At 44.6% G+C, this 20,576-nt stretch overlaps 10 non-coding genes and 1 pseudogene across 10 annotated transcripts; 8 read left to right on the top strand and 3 right to left on the bottom strand.

The window, feature by feature from the left end:
* Positions 1-2,148: 2,148 nt before the first annotated feature.
* Positions 2,149-2,311, top strand: LOC135003893 (U1 spliceosomal RNA). Its single transcript, XR_010204772.1, has one exon. It is a non-coding gene; the product is annotated as a U1 spliceosomal RNA (small nuclear RNA).
* A 152-nt stretch (positions 2,312-2,463) lies between these two features.
* LOC135004089 (U1 spliceosomal RNA) lies at positions 2,464-2,609 on the top strand (annotated as a pseudogene).
* A 691-nt stretch (positions 2,610-3,300) lies between these two features.
* On the top strand, positions 3,301-3,464 carry LOC135004036 (U1 spliceosomal RNA). Its single transcript, XR_010204907.1, has one exon. It is a non-coding gene; the product is annotated as a U1 spliceosomal RNA (small nuclear RNA).
* A 152-nt stretch (positions 3,465-3,616) lies between these two features.
* On the top strand, positions 3,617-3,779 carry LOC135004054 (U1 spliceosomal RNA). The gene has a single exon (XR_010204923.1). It is a non-coding gene; the product is annotated as a U1 spliceosomal RNA (small nuclear RNA).
* Positions 3,780-4,450: 671 nt separating this feature from the next.
* Positions 4,451-4,614, top strand: LOC135003856 (U1 spliceosomal RNA). Its single transcript, XR_010204737.1, has one exon. It is a non-coding gene; the product is annotated as a U1 spliceosomal RNA (small nuclear RNA).
* A 152-nt stretch (positions 4,615-4,766) lies between these two features.
* On the top strand, positions 4,767-4,929 carry LOC135004145 (U1 spliceosomal RNA). Its single transcript, XR_010204993.1, has one exon. It is a non-coding gene; the product is annotated as a U1 spliceosomal RNA (small nuclear RNA).
* Positions 4,930-5,600: 671 nt separating this feature from the next.
* LOC135003949 (U1 spliceosomal RNA) lies at positions 5,601-5,764 on the top strand. Its single transcript, XR_010204828.1, has one exon. It is a non-coding gene; the product is annotated as a U1 spliceosomal RNA (small nuclear RNA).
* Positions 5,765-12,463: 6,699 nt separating this feature from the next.
* Positions 12,464-12,579, bottom strand: LOC135004194 (U5 spliceosomal RNA). The gene has a single exon (XR_010205032.1). It is a non-coding gene; the product is annotated as a U5 spliceosomal RNA (small nuclear RNA).
* A 286-nt stretch (positions 12,580-12,865) lies between these two features.
* Positions 12,866-12,982, bottom strand: LOC135004218 (U5 spliceosomal RNA). The gene has a single exon (XR_010205055.1). It is a non-coding gene; the product is annotated as a U5 spliceosomal RNA (small nuclear RNA).
* A 270-nt stretch (positions 12,983-13,252) lies between these two features.
* Positions 13,253-13,368, bottom strand: LOC135004167 (U5 spliceosomal RNA). Its single transcript, XR_010205005.1, has one exon. It is a non-coding gene; the product is annotated as a U5 spliceosomal RNA (small nuclear RNA).
* Positions 13,369-13,512: 144 nt separating this feature from the next.
* Positions 13,513-13,676, top strand: LOC135003977 (U1 spliceosomal RNA). The gene has a single exon (XR_010204855.1). It is a non-coding gene; the product is annotated as a U1 spliceosomal RNA (small nuclear RNA).
* The last annotated feature ends 6,900 nt before the right edge of the window (positions 13,677-20,576 follow it).

Raw genomic sequence — 20,576 nt, 5'->3', positions numbered from 1 at the left:
AATGCACAATGCAAACTACAGGTAGTGCTGCAGGGCCCACACCCTTTTAGTTGCCTTACAGAGCAGCTCTGGAGCTGTTACAGTGCCAAGCTGCTGCAAGAAATCAGCTTGAATGCTTCAGGGGCTGGGGCATGGCCAACATGAGCCCCACACCAAAGGAGGGTGGGGGTGTTTAATGCGAACTAAGGGTCATCCAAGCGCCGCAAAAGGCCGCCATGCCCTGCATACCCCTTTTCTCTTTTCATATGCAGATGAGGGTTCCAGCCAACTTTGGCCCACTGCTTGGATGACATCACTGTATGCAAATCCGTCTTCTGCAGACCTTCCCCCAGGAATGCTTGTACTAGTTGTTGCATTTGGTTTGTTGTTTGGGGGTGCTTCAGTATTAGGCAGCCTTCTGCCCTCCCATGTTCATCTGAAAATATGTGTTCTCACTGCAGTTGTTGTCCCCAGATGGGAGTTCCCTTGTGCTGCCTCAGTTGAATCTCCTTTACTCTAAAACTTTTAAAACTTAGCAAAAGTGTTTACTAAATAGCTGCTCGGCAAAGTTGCAATGCCGAGACTCCCCGACCAGCTGCCCAGGATGAACCCACCTTTCTAGTAGAATGGGTCTTCACCTAATTCAGTAACGGCAATCCTGCCGTGGAATGAGCATGCTGAATCTTACCACAGATCCAGCGCATAATGGTCTACATGGACGCAGGACACCCAATCCTGTTGGGAGCATACAGGACAAACAGAGCCTCTGTTTTCCTAATCTGAACCGTTCTGGTGACATAAATTTTCAAAGTTCTGACCACAGCCAGAGACTTTGACTCAACGAAGGTGTCAGTGGCCAAAGGCACCATGTGGAAAGATGAACCACCTTCGGCAGAAATTGTTGACGTGTCCTCAATTCTGCTCTATCTTCATGAAAGATCAAATAAAGGCTCTTGTGATACTGCATGGTTTGTACTGTTTTCCATGTGCTCCCAGATCTTTCAAAAAAGAAGCATGGTCAAGAAAGTTCTGTTTGAAAAGAAACAACATTTACTGTCATTGTTATAGAATTTGGGAGAAAAAACAAGAAGAAATCTGCACTGTTGACGCACTGGACAGAATGAATGAATCATAAAATATAACCTTTATTAAGTATGTATTAAAATTGGATAAATATTAATATTATTATCCCAAACTGCAGTGAAACATAAAGGTTAAAATCACAGAACTAACATACATGTGCATAAGAAGAATAAAGAGATGTGAAAAAAAGGTTTAAAAAGCGTGTCCGTGTGTGATTATTTTTGAAGGCACAACCCTGGCGGGGTTGTTTATATAGATATATATGTTGCTAATAATCACTTTCTAGCGTAATGTTATTAAATAGCTGTTAGTATCTATGTCGTCAGGTACCACTGGGTCGTATCCTATATACTCCTGTGGGAAACTTGACTGCATAATTTGTGTTTCCCCTGGTCGGCTCTCGTATAATTCAGATCTCTTTGTCTCAGGTCTCTCTCCAGCCTAGTTTGCTGTCTGTTTCCACTTCTCTTTTCTTGAGCCGCTGCCTTCTATGCCCTTGTGCACTCTCCTGACTTCTCCTGTCTGCTTACTTTGTGCCTTCCAACGCACAATGCAAACTACAGGTAGTGCTGCAGGGCCCACACCCTTTTACTTGCCTTACAGAGCAGCTCTGGAGCTGTTACAGTGCCCAGCTGCAGCAAGAAATCAGCTTGAATGCTTCAGGTGCTGGGGCATAGCCAACAAGAGCCCCACACCGACGGAGGGTGGAGGTGTTTAATGCAAACTAGGGGTCAGCCAAGCGCCGCAAAAGGCCGCCATGCCCTGCATGCCCCTTTTCTCTTTTCATATGCAGACGAGGGTTGAAGCCAACTTTGACCCACTGCTTGGATGACATCACCATATGCAAATCCATCTGCGGCAGGCCTTCCCCCAGGAATGCTTGCACTAGTTGTTGCATTTGGTTTGTTGTTTGGGGGTGCTTCAGTATTAGGCAGCCTTCTGCCCTCCCATGTTCATCTGAAAATATGTGTTCTCCCTGCAGTTGTTGTCCCCAGATGAGAGTTCCCTTGTGCTGCCTCAGTTGAATCTCCTTTACTTGACAGAGATGTGCCTGAGCAGCGGCCCTCCCCAGCCCTATCCCAAATCATACTTATTTTGCATAGGAGATACCATGGTCATGAAGATTGTTCTCCCAGGGTTAGGTTCATTCATTGCATTCTGGGTAGCTGACCTCTGTGATTTCCCCAAATGTGGGAAACTCAACTGCATTATTTGTGGTAGTGGGGGACTGTGTTTGTGCTTTCCTCTGGTCAGCTCTGGTAAAAGTCAGATTTCTTTGTCTCAGATCTTCCTCTAGCCTTGTTCTTCTTTCAAGAGTTCCCTTGTGCTGCCTCAGTTGGATCTCCTTCACTTGACAGGGGGGTGCCCGAGCAGCGACCCTCCCCAGCTCTAGCCCAACTCCTACTTACCTGCCAGGTGAGATACTATGATCATGAAGTTGCTTCTCCCAGGGCAAGGCTCACCCATTGCACTCTGGGTGTGCTGCTCCTGCGATTTCCCCAAATGTGGGAAACTTGACTGCATAATTTGTGTTTTCCCTAGTCGGCTCTCATATAATTCAGATCTCTTTGTCTCAGGTCTCTCTCCAGCCTAGTTTGCTGTCTGTTTCCACTTCTTTTTTCTTGAGCCCCTCCCTTCTACACCCTTGTGCACTATCCTGACTTCTCCTCCTGTCTGCTTACTTTGTGCCTTCCGATGCACAATGCAAACTACAGGTAGTGCTGCAGGGCCCACACCCTTTTACTTACCTTACAGAGCAGCTCTGGAGCTGTTACAGTGCCAAGCTGCTGAAAGAAATCAGCTTGAATGCTTCAGGGGCTGGGGCATGGCCAACATGAGCCCCACACCGAAGGAGGGTGGGGGTGTTTAATGCGAACTAAGGGTCATCCAAGCGCCGCAAAAGGCCGCCATGCCCTGCATACCCCTTTTCTCTTTTCATATGCAGATGAGGGTTCCAGCCAACTTTGGCCCACTGCTTGGATGACATCACTGTATGCAAATCCGTCTTCTGCAGACCTTCCCCCAGGAATGCTTGTACTAGTTGTTGCATTTGGTTTGTTGTTTGGGGGTGCTTCAGTATTAGGCAGCCTTCTGCCCTCCCATGTTCATCTGAAAATATGTGTTCTCCCGGCAGTTGTTGTCCCCAGATGAGAGTTCCTTTGTGCTGCCTCAGTTGAATCTCCTTTACTTGACAGAGATGTGCCTGAGCAGCGGCCCTCCCCAGCCAATTCCCAAATCATACTTATTTTGCATAGGAGATACCATGGTCATAAAGATTGTTCTCCCAGGGTGAGGTTCATTCATTGCATTCTGAGTATGCTGACCCCTGTGATTTCCCCAAATGTGGGAAACTCAACTGCATTATTTGTGGTAGTGGGGGACTGTGTTTGTGTTTTCCTCTGGTCAGCTCTGGTAAAAGTCAGATTTCTTTGTCTCAGATCTTCCTCTAGCCTTGTTCTTCTTTCGAGAGTTCCATTGTGCTGCCTCAGTTTGATCTCCTTCACTTGACAGGGGGGTACCCAAGCAGCGACCCTCCCCAGCTCTAGCCCAACTCCTACATACCTGCCAGGTGAGATACTATGATCATGAAGGTGCTTCTCCCAGGGCAAGGCTCACCCATTGCACTCTGGGTGTGCTGCTCCTGCGATTTCCCCAAATGTGGGAAACTTGACTGCATAATTTGTGTTTCCCCTGGTCGGCTCTCGTATAATTCAGATCTCTTTGTCTCAGGTCTCTCTCCAGCCTAGTTTGCTGTCTGTTTCCACTTCTCTTTTCTTGAGCCGCTGCCTTCTATGCCCTTGTGCACTCTCCTGACTTCTCCTGTCTGCTTACTTTGTGCCTTCCAACGCACAATGCAAACTACAGGTAGTGCTGCAGGGCCCACACCCTTTTACTTGCCTTTCAGAGCAGCTCTGGAGCTGTTACAGTGCCCAGCTGCTGCAAGAAATCAGCTTGAATGCTTCAGGGGCTGGGGCATAGCCAACATGAGCCCCACACCGACGGAGGGTGGAGGTGTTTAATGCGAACTAAGGGTCATCCAAGCGCCGCAAAAGGCCGCCATGCCCTGCATACCCCTTTTCTCTTTTCATATGCAGATGAGGGTTCCAGCCAACTTTGGCCCACTGCTTGGATGACATCACCGTATGCAAATCCGTCTTCTGCAGACCTTTTCCCAGGAATGCTTGTACTAGTTGTTGCATTTGGTTTGTTGTTTGGGGGTGCTTCAGTATTAGGCAGCCTTCTGCTCTCCCATGTTCATCTGAAAATATCTGTTCTCCCTGCAGTTGTTGTCCCCAGATGAGAGTTCCCTTGTGCTGCCTCAGTTGAATCTCCTTTACTTGACAGAGATGTGCCTGAGCAGCGGCCCTCCCCAGCCCTATCCCAAATCATACTTATTTTGCATAGGAGATACCATTGTCATGAAGATTGTTCTCCCAGGGTGAGGTTCATTCATTGCATTCTGGGTATGCTGACCCCTGTGATTTCCCCAAATGTGGGAAACTCGACTGCATTATTTGTGGTAGTGGGGGACTGTGTTTGTGCTTTCCTCTGGTCAGCTCTGGTAAAAGTCAGATTTCTTTGTCTCAGATCTTCCTCTAGCCTTGTTCTTTTTTCGAGAGTTTCCTTGTGCTGCCTCAGTTGGATCTCCTTCACTTGACAGGGGGGTGCCCGAACAGCGACCCTCCCCAGCTCTAGCCCAACTCCTACTTACCTGCCAGGTGAGATACTATGATCAGGAAGGTGCTTCTCCCAGGGCAAGGCTCACCCAATGCACTCTGGGTGTGCTGCTCCTACGATTTCCCCAAATGTGGGACACTTGATTACATAATTTGTGTTTCCTCTGGTCGGCTCTCGTATAATTCAGATCTCTTTGTCTCAGGTCTCTCTCCAGCCTAGTTTGCTGTCTGTTTCCACTTCTCTTTTCTTGAGCCGCTCCCTTCTATGCCCTTGTGCACTATCCTGACTTCTCCCGTCTGCTTACTTTGTGCCTTCCAACGCACAATGCAAACTACAGGTAGTGCTGCAGGGCCCACACCCTTTTACTTGCTTTGCAGAGCAGCTCTGGAGCTGTTACAGTGCCCAGCTGCTGCAAGAAATCAGCTTGAATGCTTCAGGGGCTGGGGCATAGCCAACATGAGCCCCACACCGAAGGAAGGTGGAGGTGTTTAATGCGAACTAGGGGTCATCCAAGCGCCGCAAAAGGCCGCCATGCCCTGCACACCCCTTTTTTATTTTCATATGCAGACGAGGGTTGAAGCCAACTTTGACCCACTGCTTGGATGACATCACCATATGCAAATCCATCTGCTGCAGGCCTACCCCCAGGAATGTTTGCACTAGTAGTTGCATTTGGTTTGTTGTTTGGGGGTGCTTCAGTATTAGGCAGCCTTCTGCCCTCCCATGTTCATCTGAAAATATGTGTTCTCCCTGCAGTTGTTGTCCCCAGATGAGAGTTCCCTTGTGTTGCCTCAGTTGAATCTCCTTTACTTGACAGAGATGTGCCTGAGCAGCGGCCCTCCCCAGCCCTATCCCAAATCATACTTATTTTGCATAGGAGATACCATGGTCATGAAGATTGTTCTCCCAGGGTGAGGTTCATTCATTGCACTCTGGGTATGCTGACCCCTGTGATTTCCCCAAATGTGGGAAACTCGACTGCATTATTTGTGGTAGTGGGGGACTGTGTTTGTGCTTTCCTCTGGTCAGCTCTGGTAAAAGTCAGATTTCTTTGTCTCAGATCTTCCTCTAGCCTTGTTCTTCTTTCGAGAGTTCCCTTGTGCTGCCTCAGTTGGATCTCCTTCACTTGACAGGGGGTGCCCGAGCAGCAATCCTCCACAGCTCTAGCCCAACTCCTACTTACCTGCCAGGTGAACTATGATCTTCACTGTTAGGGCAATCAGGATGTGGAATTCCCTGCCAGGGAAGGTGGTAATGGCGGACTCTGTAATTGGATTTAAAAAAGGAATGGATACATTTCTGAATGAAAAAGCTATCCAAGGTTATAATACTTAAAATATCAACATGGTTAATCCGGGGGTAACATGAGTTATAGTAGCTAACTAGTCATAAAACATTATTCAGCAAGTATGTAGAATCATCACAACTTAAAACAGGTTGAACACGATGGGCAATTTGCCTCTATTCAACCTCAAAAACTATGTTACTATATGTTACTATATTACTATGTTACTGTAGTATACAGAACACCACAATGTAATGAGCAGTGATAGTGAGCACTGATGAGGATACTAGAACTGACACTGAGCAGCAAGATGCAGCACTGGACTATTAGTAATGTACTGTAGTATGCTGAGCACCACAATGCAGCACAAGACAATGAGCAGTGATACTGAGCACTGATGAGGATACTACTGAGAACTGACACTGAGCAGGAGAGACACACTACTAGTATTACAGAGCAGCAATAAGTAACCACTGATACTGAGCACTGATATTGAGATTTCCACTGAGAGAACATAGCCACGTCCTCTCCGCTCTCTCTTCAATGCACGAGTAAAAATGGCGGCAACGCGCAGCTCTTTATATGGAATCCGAATCTCGCGAGAATCCGACAGCGGGATGATGACATTTTCCCTTGTTCAGGTTTTCCGAGTCAGGCGGGAACAACCGAGCCTGCCTCGGACCAGTGTAAACCACGTGGAGTTCGTCGGGAATTCGGTTCTCGGAGAACCGAACCCGCTCCTCTCTACCTTATACCCATCAATTTTTTTATTTTCAATCTAAGCCCCTGCAGTTTTCTGTAAGCATCTGCTTCGCTATGATGATCAACAAGTCACAAGGGCAAACACTCAGGGCTTGAGGCGTAGATCTTAGGACCAGCTGCTACAAGCATGGCAGAGGTGTCACTATCACTGGTGACACCCAGAGAGGTGGCGAGGGAGATTGTAATGCAGTGCGCGCAGATAAGCAGTGCAATGGTAAAAAGGAGGCATGGTTTCATAGGTAGGGGCGTGGCCTGGTGGCCTGAATCTACATTTTGTTGCTCCGGGTGTCCCGGGGGTTGGGGGCTGCACCCGGGGACTAGTGTGTGTGCGGTGCTGGCTCCTGCACAGTGACAGGGCATGGCCACCGAGCATGACGCCTCCATTCTTGACCATGCTGTAATTGCAGTCGCACTGCAGTTCAGCGTGATCATATAAATTGGTGTAGCCTCCTGCTGGTGCAGACTGTATGTGCGCGCAGGAAGCCGCCACCATTTTTGTGATCACAGCGGCTGAATGTGATGTCATACAGCCGCTGTGACCACGCCCCCTGTGTCTCCTCCGTTGCAGACCCCATTTTGAAGCCTTGCCCCCGCACCGCTCCATCCCTGACTTGGAAATGGAGTGTTGCTGACCCCCCTCTCCCCCCCCCCCGCCCCGATTGACAGGCAGAGGCGATCGCATTCTCTGCGGGGTGCCGCAGAAAATGCAGGCACATGCGTATGCTCTTAGCAATTTTTGCAGTTGGATCGCTTATTGTGATTGCAATCCAACCTGAATCAGGCCCTATTACCTATCACAATGCGCTGCGGGCAGTACAAAATTGGGTTAATATAGGAGTAAAACTCCCAGACCTGTGCTCCTTAACTGTACCTGGTGGCTAGTGGAGCGGCTGCCCAGTAATCAGTGTCCACGCCAGTGCGCACACGGTCCACCCCCTACGGCCACGCTCCCCTTCATCAGCGGCCTCGTGATCCGGAAGGGCGGTGTGTGTGTGACTGACCTTAGGAAGAAACTGGAGCCTCCGCTGCAGTGACCCAGCAACCAGGGCACGGGAGTATACAGCGCCGCTGGGAGTGATGAAGCTGCAGTAAAGATGTCTATTAGACCTAGCCTGCTGCAGCCCTTGTAGATTCTCATAAAACAAGTTCTTCTTTTCTTGTCAAAATTAATAGCTAAGAATAGGCTGCCTGAGGCAGGCCCCTGTTAAGAGGCCTGCTACTGAAGGCACCAACTACAAACTGAGCTCCCTGTTCATGGAAGCGGGGTTATAGAGGAGAATGCACTGAGCATCTTGGGAACAGTCAAAAGCTTTGAGCCGGTTGGTGCCTCAGATCAAGATCCTACTCTACACCCCAATGTGAATCCTTGTGGAGTCCAGTGTACCCCACAGAAGAAATTAATGTGTCACACCCATTGGCAGCAACCTTAGAATAGCTGCTGACGGGCACAATTGAGAAAGGAAGGGGGGGGGGACATTTGAATCCAGCACATAGATGCAATTCAAATATGTAATTTGTACCTTCCTATTTTAAAATATAATGGATGAACCTCACCCTGTGAGAACAATCTTCATGATCAAGAGATCTCATATGCAAAATAAGTATGAGTTGGGATAGGGCTGGGGAGGGTGGCTGCTCGGGCAGCCCCTCCCCCGTCAAGTTAAGGAGATTCAACTGAGGACGCACAAGGGAACTCTCGTCTGGGGACAACAACTGCAGGGAGACCACATCTGTTCAGATGAACATGGGAGGGTGGAAGGCTGCCTAATATTGAAGCACCATCAAATATCAAACCATATGCAACAACTAGTACAAGCATTCCAGGGGGAAGGTCTGCAGAAGACGGATTTGCATACGGTGATGTCATCCAAGCAGTGGACCAAAGTTGACTGGAACTCTCATCTGCATATGAAAAGAGAAAAGGGGCATGCAGGGCATGGCGGCCTTTTGCGGTGCTTGGATGACCCCTAGTTCGCATTAAACACCCCCACCCTCCTTTGGTGTGGGGCTCATGTTGGCCATGCCCCATCCCCTGAAGCATTCAAGCTGATTTCTTGCAGCAGCTGGGCACTGTAACAGCTCCAGAGCTGTTCTGTAAGGCAAGTAAAAGGGTGTGGGCCCTGCAGCACCACCTGTAGTTCGCATTGTGCGTTGGAAGGCACAAAGTAAGCAGACGGGAGGAGAAGTCAGGATAGTGCGCAAGGGCATCCTTTTCTCTTAGTCCGTAGAGGATGCTGGGGTCACATTAAGAACCATGGGGTATAGACGGGATCCGCAAAAGACATGGGCACTTTAAGACTTTCAAAGGGTGTGAACTGGCTCCTCCCTCTATGCCCCTCCTCCAGACTCCAGTTATAGGAACTGTGCCCAGGGAGACGGACATTTCGAGGAAAGGATTTATTGTTAAACTAAGGTGAGCATCTTACCAGCTCACACCTTAAGCATGCCGCAGAACGTGGCATTCAACAGAACACAAGCCAACGGCATGAACAATTGCAGCAAAAAGCTGACCAGAACCATAACACAACATGTGTATAACCACAAGTAATAACTGCAGACACAGTATGGACTGGGACGGGTGCCCAGCATCCTCTACGGACTAAGAGAAAAGGATTTACCGGTAGGTATTAAAATCCTATTTTCTCATACGACCTAGAGGATGCTGGGGTCACATTAAGAACCATGGGGTTATACCAAAGCTCTTGAACGGGTGGGAGAGTGCGTACGACTCTGCAGCACCGAATGACCCAACTTGAGGTTATCATCAGCCAAGGTATCAAACTTGTAAAACTTAGCAAAAGTGTTTACTAAATAGCTGCTCGGCAAAGTTGCAATGCCGAGACTCCCCGACCAGCTGCCCAGGATGAACCCACCTTTCTAGTAGAATGGGTCTTCACCTAATTCAGTAACGGCAATCCTGCCGTGGAATGAGCATGCTGAATCTTACCACAGATCCAGCGCATAATGGTCTACATGGAAGCAGGACACCCAATCCTGTTGGGAGCATACAGGACAAACAGAGCCTCTGTTTTCCTAATCTGAACCGTTCTGGTGACATAAATTTTCAAAGTTCTGACCACAGCCAGAGACTTTGACTCAACGAAGGTGTCAGTGGCCAAAGGCACCATGTGGAAAGATGAACCACCTTCGGCAGAAATTGTTGACGTGTCCTCAATTCTGCTCTATCTTCATGAAAGATCAAATAAAGGCTCTTGTGATACTGCATGGTTTGTACTGTTTTCCATGTGCTCCCAGATCTTTCAAGCAAGTAGCATGGTCAAGAAAGTTCTGTTTGAAAAGTAACAACATTTACTGTCATTGTTATAGAATTTGGGAGAAAAAACAAGAAGAAATCTGCACTGTTGACGCACTGGACAGAATGAATGAATCATAAAATATAACCTTTATTAAGTATGTATTAAAATTGGATAAATATTAATATTATTATCCCAAACTGCAGTGAAACATAAAGGTTAAAATCACAGAACTAACATACATGTGCATAAGAAGAATAAAGAGATGTGAAAAAAAGGTTTAAAAAGCGTGTCCGTGTGTGATTATTTTTGAAGGCACAACCCTGGCGGGGTTGTTTATATAGATATATATGTTGCTAATAATCACTTTCTAGCGTAATGTTATTAAATAGCTGTTAGTATCTATGTCGTCAGGTACCACTGGGTCGTATCCTATATACTCCCTTCACTCAATAGGGGTTACCTCCCGGGAAGCCATCCCCATTGGCGAATTTGTGGGGGTGATTGAGTATAACCGGTAAGCTAACCTCCAATTTGTGGGGTGCTTAGGTAGATGGGGATCACTTATTTCTCTGTGTCCCCTAAGACTATATTCCTAAATTCAATACCATAGCTTTCTATATCGGATAAGGAATCACTTGATAGGGAAATCTCTATGCATCATGGAAAGATCATATTTATTAATATCCAAACTAAAAAAATGATGAATAGCTTTAATTTAGCTGTTTAGATATAGTTAATTGGCGAGATATACCAACAGGTGCGGTTGCCTTAAGGAATATGGCAATTCTAATATAAATAGCAGCCCTCCTTCATATAATCAGCCAGATCTTATTAAATCTGGTCCAGATATAGCCGTTCAGATATACTTAATTGACAACATATATCAATCGGTGGGGTTGCCTTAAGGAATATAGCAATTCCAATTCTCATATAAATAGCAACCTTCCTTCATATATTCAGCCAGATCTTATTTAATCTGATCTAGGCGTAGGCAATAATGCTTTCCTTAGAGGTATAGCCACCTCAATTCTTATTAGGAAGCAAAGTGTCTGTCATAATGGTTTATCCAATTCATCTAAGAAATAATATATTCCATGTGTCAGAGATTCATTACTCTCTATTTACACTGTTAAAGAGTTAATTCTTATTATGTTACAGTGTAATGAAATTATCATATAGGGAGATGTGGCAATTCCATGTGCTATATATATAATAACCCTTAGTGGTCCAGATTCCACAATGAGGAATTTTCTTATAAACCGCTGAAACACACAGCTGTTTGACTGACTTCCAAATATATCTATCTCACTTTGTAACAGTCTTATGATAGAGAAACCGTTACATATTCGGTCACTTAGTTATCTAAAGGTAAACAGACTCAGTGTGAGGGTAATATAATATATCAAATGCGCTGTCAATAATCGTGGTAACTGGTGTAATAATGTGGTATATTGAGTATGCTAGTAAGGCATATAACTGCTCTCCAGCCTTTAAGTGTTACCAATCAATTTGTTACACTGTAAAGGATTTATGGTGTCCTGTTAGGACATGCAGCTGCTAGGCTGACTCAAAGATTTATCCATTTGTAACAATTATGTAACAGTTATATACATGTTACTGGTATTACATATAAATAGTATGACACAGGCCAGCAGTCCCATGTGTCTAGATTCCACAATAGGAGATTTTCTTTGTCTTATAAACTGCTGGAACACACAGCTGCTAGACTGACTTCAAATATATATACCGGTATTACTTTGTAACAGTCTTATAGTAAAGAGACTGTTACACACTGTCATTTAGTTATCTCAAGGTTAGCAGATTCTGTATTACTTTGTAACAGTCTTATAGTAAAGAGACTGTTACACACTGTCATTTAGTTATCTCAAGGTTAGCAGATTCTGTGTGAGGATAGTGTTCTGTTAGAACATGCAGCTGCTAGGCTGACTCATAGAAAATGTATCCATTTGTAACAAATGACACATACAGCATTAAATTAATATCTATAGCAGCCCATGTGACATCTCTACTCTTATCATAATTGTCTGGTTATTGCCAATCTGGACAGCAGGAGTGATATATATTCACTAGTCCCAATATCCCATCATATAAATATACCCACACTGATATACATTCTTATCAAGAGTTATTAGTAGCTATCTGTATGCACTTTAGACATTGTAATTGCTAAGTGACATCATATCTAGTGTATTCCTTTCTTATAGCTCAGCTTCTATTCCCTATTAGTGGAGACTAACAGCTAACATCATAATCATATATTTTTGTTTTATAACATTTCACATGAGTCAAATACACGCGGACACGCCGTGCCCTACACGCGTGTTTCACTGCATCTATGGCAACTTACATTAAAGCTAACAAGAAAGCACACTCGTTCTGTCTTTAAACTGATAAAAGAAACCCCAATAATATGGGGCATGCAAAAATTTAGATAAAACTCAGTTTTGCTCCTCTCCACGGAAATCTTTAGTAAAAGGCGAAAGATTTGTTCGTTCTGACGAGAAACCAGAGCATGACCAAGATTCCACCTGTCGCCTGAGTGCCATGCCAGCAGTCCTCATTCAGCTCAAAGTGAGCACCCAATATGAAAGAAAGAAAGCAGATTTCTCACCAGGCTTCCCCTTGCTATAAGCATGGTTTGTACTCTTTTCCATGTGCTCCCAGATCTTTCAAGCAATTAGTATGGTCAAGAAAGTTCTGCTTGAAAAGAAACAGACATTTACTGTCATTGTTATACAAATAAACTTACATTAAAGCCAACAAGAAAGCTCACTCGTTCTGTCTTTAAACTGATAAAAGAAACCCCAATAATATGGGGCATGCAAAAATTGAGATAAAACTCAGTTTTGCTCCTCTCCACGGATAATCTTTAATAAAAGGCGAAAGATTTGTTCATTCTGAAGAGAAACCAGAGCATGACCAAGATTCCACCTGTCGCCTGAGTGCCATGCCAGCAGTCCTCATTCAGATCAAAGTGAGCGCCCAATTTGAAAGAAAGCAGATTTCTCACCTGGCTTCTCCTTGCTATAAGCATGGTTTGTACTGTATTCCATGTGCTCCCAGATCTTTCAAGCAAGTAGCATGGTCAAGAAAGTTCTGTTTGAAAAGAAACAAACATTTACTGTAATTTCTATGCAAATGAGCTTTCATTAAAGCACACTCATTCTATCTTTAAACCGATAAAAGAAACCCCAAAAAGATGGGGCATGCAAAAATTGAGGTAAAACTCAGTTTTGCTCCTCTCCACGGAAATCTTTAGTAAAAGGCGAAAGATTTGTTCGTTCTGAAGAGAAACCAGAGCATGACCAAGATTTTCATCTGAAAATATGTGTTCTCCCTGCAGTTGTTGTCCCCAGATGAGAGTTCCCTTGTGCTGCCTCAGTTGAATCTCCTTTACTTGACAGAGATGTGCCTGAGCAGCGGCCCTCCCCAGCCCTATCCCAAATCATACTTATTTTGCATAGGAGATACCATGGTCATGAAGATTGTTCTCCCAGGGTGAGGTTCATTCATTGCATTCTGGGTATGCTGACCCCTGTGATTTCCCCAAATGTGGGAAACTCGACTGCATTATTTGTGGTAGTGGGGGACTGTGTTTGTGCTTTCCTCTGGTCAGCTCTGGTAAAAGTCAGATTTCTTTGTCTCAGATCTTCCTCTAGCCTTGTTCTTCTTTCGAGAGTTCCCTTGTGCTGCCTCAGTTGGATCTCCTTCACTTGAGAGGGGGTGCCCGAGCAGCAATCCTCCACAGCTCTAGCCCAACTCCTACTTACCTGCCAGGTGAGATACTATGATCTTCACTGTTAGGGCAATCAGGATGTGGAATTCCCTGCCAGGGAAGGTGGTAATGGCGGACTCTGTAATTGGATTTAAAAAAGGAATGGATACATTTCTGAATGAAAAAGCTATCCAAGGTTATAATACTTAAAATATCAACATGGTTAATCCGGGGGTAACATGAGTTATAGTAGCTAACTAGTCATAAAACATTATTCAGCAAGTATGTAGAATCATCACAACTTAAAACAGGTTGAACACGATGGGCAATTTGCCTCTATTCAACCTCAAAAACTATGTTACTATATGTTACTATATTACTATGTTACTGTAGTATACAGAAAACCAAAATGCAATGAACAGTGATTGTGAGCACTGATGAGGATACTAGAACTGACACTGAGCAGCAAGATGCAGCACTGGACTATTAGTAATGTACTGTAGTATGCTGAGCACCACAATGCAGCACAAGACAATGAGCAGTGATACTGAGCACTGATGAGGATACTACTGAGAACTGACACTGAGCAGGAGAGACACACTACTAGTATTACTGAGCAGCAATAAGTAACCATTGATACTGAGCACTGCTATTGAGATTTCCACTGAGAGAACATAGCCACGTCCATTCCGCTCTCTCTTCAATGCACGAGTAAAAATGGCGGCAACGCGCAGCTCTTTATATGGAATCCGAATCTCGCGAGAATCCGACAGCGGGATGATGACATTTTCCCTTGTTCAGGTTTTCCGAGTCAGGCGGGAACAACCGAGCCTGCCTCGGACCAGTGTAAACCACGTGGAGTTCGTGGGGAATTCGGTTCTCGGAGAACCGAACCCGCTCCTCTCTACCTTATACCCATCAATTTTTTTATTTTCAATCTAAGCCCCTGCAGTTTTCTGTAAGCATCTGCTTCGCTATGATGATCAACAAGTCACAAGGGCAAACACTCAGGGCTTGAGGCGTAGATCTTAGGACCAGCTGCTACAAGCATGGCAGAGGTGTCACTATTACTGGTGACACCCAGAGAGGTGGCGAGGGAGATTGTAATGCAGTACGCGCAGATAAGCAGCGCAATGGTAAAAAGGAGGCATGGTTTCATAGGTAGGGACGTGGCCTGGTGGCCTGAATCTACATTTTGTTGCTCCTGGTGTCCCGGGGGTTGGGGGCTGCACCCGGGGACTAGTGTGTGAGCGGTGCTGGCTCCTGCACAGTGAAAAGGCATGGCCACCCAGCATGACGCCTCCCTTCTTGACCATGCTGTAATTGCAGTCGCACTGCAGTTCAGCGTGATCATAAAAAATGGTGTAGCCTCCTGCTGGTGCAGACTGTATGTGCGCGCAGGAAGCCGCCACCATTTTTGTGATCACAGCGGCTGAATGTGATGTCATACAGCCGCTGTGACCACGCCCCCTGTGTCTCCTCCGTTGCAGACCCCATTTTGAAGCATTGCCCCCGCACCGCTCCATCCCTGACTTGGAAATGGAGTGTTGCTGACCCACCTATCCCCCCCCCCGCCCCCATTGACAGGCAGAGGCGATCGCATTCTCTGCAGGGTGCCGCAGAAAATGCAGGCACATGCGTATGCTCTTAGCAATTTTTGCAGTTGGATCGCTTATTGTGATTGCAATCCAACCTGAATCAGGCCCTATTACCTATCACAATGCGCTGCGGGCAGTACAAAATTGGGTTAATATAGGAGAAAAACCCCCAGACCTGTGCTCCTTAACTGTACCTGGTGACTAGTGGAGCGGCTGCCCAGTAATCAGTGTCCACGCCAGTGCGCACACGGTCCACCCCCTACGGCCACGCTCCCCTTCAACAGTGGCCTCGTGATCCGGAAGGGTGGTGTGTGTGTGACTGACCTTAGGATGAAACCGGAGCCTCCGCTGCAGTGACCCAGCAACCAGGGCACGGGAGTATACAGCGCCGCTGGGAGTGATGAAGCTGCAGTAAAGATGTCTATTAGACCTAGCCTGCTGCAGCCCTTGTAGATTCTCATAAAACAAGTTCTTCTTTTCTTGTCAAAATTTATAGCTAAGAATAGGCTGCCTGAGGCAGGCCCCTGTTAAGTGGCCTGCTACTGAAGGCACCAACTACACACTGAGCTCCCTGTTCATGGAAGCGGGGTTATAGAGGAGAATGCACTGAGCATCTTGGGAACAGTCAAAAGCTTTGAGCCGGTTGGTGCCTCAGATCAAGATCCTACTCTACACCCCAATGTGAATCCTTGTGGAGTCCAGTGTACCCCACAGAAGAAATTAATGTGTCACACCCATTGGCAGCAACCTTAGAATAGCTGCTGACGGGCACAATTGAGAATGGAAGGGGGGGGGGGACATTTGAATCTAGCACATAAATGCAATTCAAATATGTAATTTGTACCTTCCTATTTTAAAATATAATGGATGAACCTCACCCTGTGAGAACAATCTTCATGATCAAGAAATCTCATATGCAAAATAAGTATGAGTTGGGATAGGGCTGGGGAGGGTGTCTGCTCTGGCAGCCCCTCCCCCGTCAAGTTAAGGAGATTCAACTGAGGAAGCACAAGGGAACTCTCGTCTGGGGACAACAACTGCAGGGAGACCACATCTTTTCAGATGAACATGGGAGGGCGGAAGGCTGCCTAATACTGAAGCACCATCAAATATCAAACCATATGCAACATCTAGTACAAGCATTCCTGGGGGAAGGTCTGCAGCAGACGGATTTGCATACAGTGATGTTATCCAAGCAGTGGGCCAAAGTTGGCTGGAACCCTCATCTGCATATGAAAAGAGAAAAGGGGCGTGCAGGGCATGGCGGCCTTTTGCAGTGCTTGGATGACCCCTAGTTCTCATTAAACACCCCCACCCTCCTTTGGTGTGGGGCTCATGTTGGCCATGCCCCATCCCCTGAAGCATTCAAGCTGATTTCTTGCAGCAGCTGGGCACTGTAACAGCTCCAGAGCTGTTCTGTAAGGCAAGTAAAAGGGTGTGGGCCCTGCAGCACCACCTGTAGTTCGCATTGTGTGTTGGAAGGCACAAAGTAAGCAGACGGGAGGAGAAGTCAGGATAGTGCGCAAGGGCATCCTTTTCTCTTAGTCCGTAGAGGATGCTGGGGTCACATTAAGAACCATGGGGTATAGACGGGATCCGCAAGAGACATGGGCACTTTAAGACTATCAAAGGGTGTGAACTGGCTCCTCCCTCTATGCCCCTCCTCCAGACTCCAGTTATAGGAACTGTGCCCAGGGAGACGGACATTTCGAGGAAAGGATTTATTGTTAAACTAAGGTGAGCATCTTACCAGCTCACACCTTAAGCATGCCGCAGAACGTGGCATTCAACAGAACACAAGCCAACGGCATGAACAATTGCAGCAAAAAGCTGACCAGAACCATAACACAACATGTGTATAACCACAAGTAATAACTGCAGACACAGTATGGACTGGGACGGGTGCCCAGCATCCTCTACAGACTAAGAGAAAAGGATTTACCGGTAGGTATTAAAATCCTATTTTCTCATACGACCTAGAGGATGCTGGGGTCACATTAAGAACCATGGGGTTATACCAAAGCTCTTGAACGGGTGGAAGAGTGCGTACGACTCTGCAGCACCGAATGACCCAACTTGAGGTTATCATCGGCAGGGATGCAGTGGCGTTAATGTTTCCTGGTGTCAACCTGTATTATTTCAGTAGATATTGAAATGAGGATGCATCTTGCTGCCTTTCCAATGAAGCAAGTTTAATTTAGTAATAGGTGAAAAACCATCCCTACAAAGATGTTAATCAGATACTTGGCTTTGTGGACACTTTTCAGAGAACAAATTTGTTAGCATAAAAATAAAGCCAGAAAATGAAGAGCTGTTTAATCACTCAATTGGATTTTTTTGCCAGCATATTTCTTTTTCTCTGCAAACCACTGCTAAATTGTGCTTCCTAGCTGTTTTTATAAAATCACTGAATCAAATCTAACTCCGATTACATCAGAGAAGGCCAGGTACCCTACACCATAACAGGGGTTTTTGAAATTTTGACTTGTCTACTTAAAGATCACCAAAATCTGATAACAAGGTCAATTACGTCCCTGGGTGGGATTGAACCACCAACCTTTTGGTTAATAGCCGTACACACTAACTGATTGCGCCACAGCGACACTTTGCAAAAGTACATACTGACAAAGGCTAATAAGCATTCATCTAGAACGTTTCCTAGAAAAACTTTAAATAGTCAATAATCTGGAGAGTTTTTGTAAGATGTTTCTTCCATCAACCAATGAAGAAACACATTGGTACTTTCCCATGATGAGTGAGTGCTTCAGGATCTCTTGCAATTACATGTGCAGCAGAGTACTGTAATGGAAGCATGCTGGGTCCATAACCCAGAGGTAGGCAGATTGAAACTATCCTCTGCTATATGCATTTTTTTTTGTTAATTAAAGTAAACCAAAACTGGGATTGATATTTTTGCTCTTTTATTTTTACTTAAAGTACAATAACTTTTACCATTTTAATTTGTTTTAATAGTATATTGACAGTATTGTTTTCTTTCAAAAATCCACTTAATTTTCTTTACCCGATTATTAAAATGGTAATTGACAAAAACAAACTACATTGTCACCAGAAGAGCAATACAAAATGTACAAGTGATATATTAAAATCATCTTTCCAGCTTGGATTTCAATGATGCATTGGGGCAACGATTTTGTGAGAAACATCTTCACCCTTAAATAAAGATTTTCTTAATTCCTTACCTGTGTGCTAATTAGATATCACCTTGTTTTCACATTAAACAGACTTCCACATGAGAAAACAGCAAAGATGCAGTGGCGTTAATGTTTCATGGTGTCAACCTGTATTATTTCCGTAGATATTGAAATGAGGATGCATCTTGCTGCCTTTCCAATGAAGCAAGTTTAATTTAGTAATAGGTGAAAAACCATCCCTACAAAGATGTTAATCAGATACTTGGTTTTGTGGACACTTTTCAGAGAACAAATTTGTTATCATAAAAATAAAGCCAGAAAATTAAGAGCTGTTTAATCACTCAATTGGATTTTTCTGCCAGCATTTTTCTTTTTCTCTGCAACCCACTGCTAAATTGTGCTTCCTAGCTGTTTTTTTATAAAATCACTTAATCAAATCTAACTCTGATTACATCAGAGAAGGCCAGGTACCCTACACCATAAGAGGGGGTTTGCAATTTTGACTTGTCTACTTAAATATCACCAAAATCTGACCACAAGGTCAATTACGTCCCTGGGTGGGATTGAACCACCAACCTTTTGATTAATAGCTGAACACACTAACCGATTGCGCCACAGAGACACTTTGCGAAAAGTATATACTGACAAAGACTAATAAGCATTCATCTAGAACGTTTCCTAGAAAAACTTTAAAAAGTCAATAATCTGGAGAGTTTTTGTAAGATGTTTCTTCCAGCAACCAATGAAGAAACACATTGGTACTTTCACATGATGAGTGAGTGCTTCAGGATCTCTTGCACTTACATGTTCAGCAGAGTACTGCAATGGAAGCATGCTGGGCCCATAACCCAGAGGTAGGCAGATTGAAACTATCCATTGCTATATGCATTTTTTTTTTGTTCATTAAAGTAATCCAAAACTGGGATTGATATTTTAGCTTTTATTTTTACTTAAAGTACAATAACTTTTACCATTTTAATTTGTTTTAATAGTATATTGACAGTATTGTTTTCTTTCAAAAATCCACTTAATTTTCTTTACCCTATTATTAAAATGGTAATTGACAAAAACAAACTACATTGTCACCAGAAGAGCAATACAAAATGTACAAGTGATATATTAAAATCATCTTTCCAGCTTGAATTTCAATGATGCATTGGGGCAACGATTTTGTGAGAAACATCTTCACCCTTAAATAAAGATTTTCTTAATTCCTTACCTGTGTGCTAATTAGATATCACCTTGTTTTCACATTAAACAGACTTCCACATGAGAAAGCAGCAAGGATGCAGTGGCGTTAATGTTTCCTGGTGTAAACCTGTATTATTTCAGTAGATATTGAAATGAGGATGCATCTTGCTGCCTTTCCAATGAAGCAAGTTTAATTTAGTAATAGGTGAAAAACCATCCCTACAAAGGTGTTAATCAGAGACTTGGCTTTGTGGACACTTTTCAGAGAACAAATTTGTTAGCATAAAAATAAAGCCAGAAAATGAAGAGCTGTTTAATCACTCAATTGGATTTTTTTGCCAGCATATTTCTTTTTCTCTGCAACCCGCTGCTAAATTGTGCTTCCTAGCTGTTTTTATAAAATCACTGAATCAAATCTAACTCTGATTACATCAGAGAAGGCCAGGTACCCTACACCATAACAGGGGTTTTCGAAATTTTGACTTGTCTACTTAAAGATCAACAAAATCTGATAACAAGGTCAATTATGTCCCTGGGTGGGATTGAACCACCAACCTTTTGGTTAATAGCTGTACACACTAACTGATTGCGCCACAGCGACACTTTGCAGAAGTACATACTGACAGAGGCTAATAAGCATTCATCTAGAACGTTTCCTATAAAAACTTTAAATAGTCAATAATCTGGAGAGTTTTTGTAAGATGTTTCTTCCATCAACCAATGAAGAAACACATTGGTACTTTCCCATGATGAGTGAGTGCTTCAGGATCTCTTGCAATTACATGTGCAGCAGAGTACTGTAATGGAAGCATGCTGGGTCCATAACCCAGAGGTAGGCAGATTGAAACTATCCTC

This window comes from Pseudophryne corroboree, unplaced genomic scaffold, assembly GCF_028390025.1.
Source record: "Pseudophryne corroboree isolate aPseCor3 unplaced genomic scaffold, aPseCor3.hap2 scaffold_191, whole genome shotgun sequence".
Lineage (NCBI taxonomy): Eukaryota > Metazoa > Chordata > Amphibia > Anura > Myobatrachidae > Pseudophryne > Pseudophryne corroboree.
The sequence above is the reverse complement of the archived record's forward strand: the minus strand, read 5'-3'. Positions and strand labels throughout refer to the sequence as shown.